The 4,556-nt window shown below is 40.3% G+C and overlaps 1 long non-coding RNA gene across 2 annotated transcripts in view; it reads left to right on the forward strand.

The window, feature by feature from the left end:
* The window catches only part of LOC118331084, an 8,217-nt gene that overhangs the window by 1,411 nt on the left and 2,250 nt on the right, over positions 1-4,556 (forward strand). For both annotated transcript variants that reach the window (XR_004796856.1, XR_004796857.1), the window contains exons 2-5: positions 726-762; positions 1,878-2,005; positions 2,549-2,659; positions 3,174-3,257. This is a non-coding gene — a long non-coding RNA (uncharacterized LOC118331084). The remainder of the gene's footprint in view (positions 1-725; positions 763-1,877; positions 2,006-2,548; positions 2,660-3,173; positions 3,258-4,556) is intronic.

Genomic DNA, 4,556 nt, shown 5'->3' on the forward strand with positions numbered 1-4,556 from the left:
GTGCTGCTGCTGTGGTCCGGCTACTCTCTGCAGCCAGACCACAGCAGCCAGGGCCGCCACACCGCCGCCTTCATGGCCGCTGAGGTGAGACTCTCTCTGTCTGCAGCCTGTGGGGCGTTATCTTTACGGAGAATGTGATAGGAATCATGGTGGCAGTGACATTTTCATTTAATAAACACCTGAAGGTCTCATTTCCTGCAATATAGAGCCTTCAGTCATGATCAATAAAGCTGCTCTTTCACTATTTCACTAAGCTCAGTTCGATTTAGGCCCCAGAAATACCCCAGAATTGAAGCGTTTATGTTGATCTATGTTCCCTCTTCAAAGCCACCAGACTCCATTAACAAAAACAGTCATTTTAGCTCGCAGGAGACACAAGTGCTGACCGCCGTCTACTGGACATACCTCATACAACCCCACTTATAAACACTCAAACTGTCCCTTTAGGACGTTAAAAGTATGAGGATCAGTCAGGAGAAGTGTTATTTTGTTTTTCTTATTTTGAATCAGGACGTCCTGTTTAAGTTTAATCTCCCGCTGGGATTTCTTTTTCTTCTTCTCATTTATAATCAAAACTTCTGTAAAGTGTCATCAGTTGTTTCCTTATTTTGATTTAAATCTTTACATTCTGCAAATAGTCGTATTTACGTTGTGGTTGTATAATCTGCTCTCCTGATGTCTCTGAATAAAGTTTCCTGTGAGCTGACCTGCTGTCTGTGTTTCAGTGTTGGTGACCGTGAGGACGACACACGTCATGTTTCGGTAAGTGCGGTCAAAGTTTTCACACTTCCTGTTTAGGGCTGATATTAGATCTGTTGTTCTATTGTTTATTTAACTGCGTCTCAAATCATAATATTCACTCAGTACTGAGACAATAATATTTTTGGTGCATGCTTAATTAAAATATTTGCATTAAAAATAATCAAATATGGGGACGTGAACCAGGAGGGCAGCTGGGACAACAACGTGCTGCTGCTGGGTCTCGACCTGCTGCACCACATCCACATGCTGGTCCCAGTTTATTTCTCTTTAAATGGTTGTTAGTCTTTATTTTATGTCAGTGAGTTTATTTTGGTCTGTTAGTTAGTTTTCTATTACTTTTATCTCACAATTTTAACTTTTTATCTTGTTTTAACGAGCTTACTGGCGATTGATTATTAGCTACCTAGCTAGCAAGCTTTAGTGACATATATTGTCACACGTTATCATCATAATTAAACCATAACAGCTTGTAGGGATGAGCGAGTACACCGTCATCTGTATGTCTTCAACTAACTAAATTATCATATCTGTACTCAGAACTTAATCTTTGTACCATATAGTCACATCTTAAGTTAGCTAGTGACCAGCGAGCTAACCTACAGTTCATTATGGTTAGTTGACAGTTTAACATTAAGATAATATAAAAAGATAAAAGCTACAAGTATATTTAAAGTATCTCATGTAGATTCATCAACATTTCAAAATAGCTTCATAAAAAGTTGAGCAGCAAAGTCAGACAGTTGTTAAATATCCTATTCAATGTAATATATATATTTTTAAATTATTCTATAAAATAAAATGTGATCACAGATTTTGGAGCGACCCAACCGATCACAGTTTCAATCAGGTCCTCATCAGCATTAATTCTCACTGCACAGACTCTGTTTCATGCAACACTTCAAATCAAGGAAGAAAAGTACAAACTCAGCCTGTTTAATGAGACTTTAACTGCCTGTGAAATTACAACACGAACTGACACTGAGAGTCTTCTGGAAGGTCGGAGAACGTTTCCAGAAAATCAGTCTTCAGATTTAAGTGTTAATGTGAATATGTAAATAAATCAAATCAGTTTCATTGATACAGTTTGTAAATGTCCTTCTCCTGGTCTCTCTCAGGTCTTCTGAACATCTGGTTGTCCAAGTCTCGTGATCTTCATGCAGCTTCGTTTCCTCGTTCAGGAGGTTCAGAAGAGAATCCGCCGCCACCACAACTACCTGCAAGTCCTCCGCAACATGGAGACCGGGTCGGTTTTCACTCTGCACAGATACAGTACATGGACCTTTCTCACAGCAGACATTTTCACATTAAATAGTAGGGTAAACACAGGTGGTACCAATCATATTGATTGAGGGTCTGTTCCTCTCAGGTCAAACAAATGACCCTTCCTAAGTCCCGCCCCTTTTTGCTCTGTGCTCCAATAACAGTTGAGACTCAGTCAACTTCCTGCTTTCCTGTACTTAGATATGCTACATGCTAGGCTAATCTACGTTGAAGAGACAACCACATTTTGAAGATGGTTAAAAGATAAAAGAGACAAATATATATATATATAGTCACATCTTAAGTTAGCTAATGTTAGTAAAACACTAACTAACTTGCTCAACACCAATTGTTGACTGAGGTTCCAAAAGGGGCGGGGCTTAGCGTGGGTCAATCTCTATAATTGGTAACGCCTGTGTTTACCCGACTATAGTATGACAAAATGGCTGCTGTGAAAACGTTTTTTTACAATGAGGCCCGATTAATAAATGATTTTAAATGGAATATCTGTGTTTGGTCTTTCCAGGTTTTCTGTGGCGTCCGCAGATGAGCTGGCAGCCAATAACGACGACTGTGCGATCTGCTGGGATGTGATGAGTTCGGCTCGGAAACTGCCCTGTGGTCACCTCTTCCACAGGTACGGGGGTTGGGGGGGGCAGAAGACAACTGTGTGTAATGTGGTAATTACAGTTAGAGCTAAATGCACTTGAGAAACATAATAATAAAGAGTTAGACTAATGAATAAATGAACGCCTAAGAGAAACCCAATTATGAGATGAAATAACGGAACAATAAATGTGACTTGGGAATCATTACAGTAATGAGATACAGTAAAGTAAATGAAGTAAATCAGTTTTCATGTCTGAGTTGTAACATTTAGTTAAAAGCTGAAATTTTAAAGGTTTAATATGCGAGATTCCGAAGAATTTTACGTATAAATTATTATTTATTATTTACGTTTTGGTTCATTGAACAGTTTATCAGCTGTTATTGTTGAATTTAATAGGAAATATCCATAAAATCATTCAGTTTACTCAGTGATAGGACGGTCGGGAACCAGCCGACTTTTAGGGTTCAGCTCCGTTAACGTCGTAAACCTTCTGCACTTTAACAAAGAAACATCTTAAAAGTGCAGTTTCCTCTCTCGTCAGGTCTCCAATCAGCCGCTCATCCAGGTGACTCCTCCCCCCAAGGACGAGGGCGGAGCGACAGGAGCTGCTGCAGCGAGCACGCAGGTCCCGAGACATCACAGATAATATTTAATATCAGCTTTTATTCTCTGCTGTCGTGGAGTCTCTGCTCCCACATACGGGAATTTACACCAAACCTTGAAAGCTCATAAATTGTCATCCAGAAATCTGGTTCCTCTGGTTCCTCTGGTTCCTCTGGTTCCTCTGGTTCCTCGGGCTCCTCCCGGTGCTCCACAAGAATCCACCGGGCCCGAATGAAAACAACCAATCAAGGGAAAGCCAGAGAAAGACAGTTTGACTGTTGAGGTCTCATTCTCAGTTTGGCAAATACAAATGAGACTCAACTATCCTCAAAGCTTCCGACCCAAAAAGTCTTTCTGCCATCTGGAGGTGAGTGGAGCGAGTGAGAACCAGAGGATGAGAAAGGATTTTATGGAGTTTGTAAATGATCTGAAGTTCCAGTCTGAGCTCAGCCAGTGTCCTCTGCTCTGATTAAAGGTTAAAATAACTCCGCTCTGCACCGACATGCATGTTTCCTGCTCTGCGCTGACCTTTCTTCCTCTGAGCCGCTGTAGGAGGTTTAAAATCTTGGTTTCCGTGGTTTTCGGCTGCTCGTTATCTGCGACCCTGATGAGCCTTTGAGCTGTGGCTCCATTAGTGAAACCACAGCGGGCTTTTTAACTGATGTAGCCCATTTACTACAAATCACCTGCACTTTACATCACCGCGGAGAGTTTCCAAGATTTATGTCTGTCCTCGCAGGCAGCTGCTCACATCAGAGTGACGGCCTGCAGGATCCATCACTCCTGCTCGGCTTTATCTGTAACATTACTGCAAGTTTTCACTTCACTTTTATGTCTACCTTTTTAAAATCTACACCCCAAAATCCATTTTTATAGATCTGCTCTCCTCCTCCTCCTCTCATTTGCTTTTTATTTTACTCACACTGTCGTCTCATTTTACTGCTTCATCTCTCGATATTTGTCACAATATTACTGTTTTATGGTCGTCTATAAGCTGAAAATGTATTTATCTCCTTTCTCTTAAAAGCACCCCTCACTTCTTTCTTAAAAAGTGCTGTTGGAATTGAATTGTTATATTTCTATTATTAGTTTAAAGGAATTTAACACAGCAATAAACCAGTCCATCATTTAATATGTTTCAGGACAAACTGATGGTAACAAAATGTGACAAAAACAAAACTGCAACATTATGGACCAGAAAACACAAGTAACTACAAACAGCTGTAATGTCCCTCAACACCAGACTCCATAGACAGAAACAATCATTTTACCTCACAAATAAAAGTGGAAGAAAACCAAATAAAACTCATTAAAGCGTCTC

This window comes from Morone saxatilis, unplaced genomic scaffold (genome assembly GCF_004916995.1).
Source record: "Morone saxatilis isolate NCDOM2014 unplaced genomic scaffold, NCSU_SB_2.0 Contig2, whole genome shotgun sequence".
Lineage (NCBI taxonomy): Eukaryota > Metazoa > Chordata > Actinopteri > Moronidae > Morone > Morone saxatilis.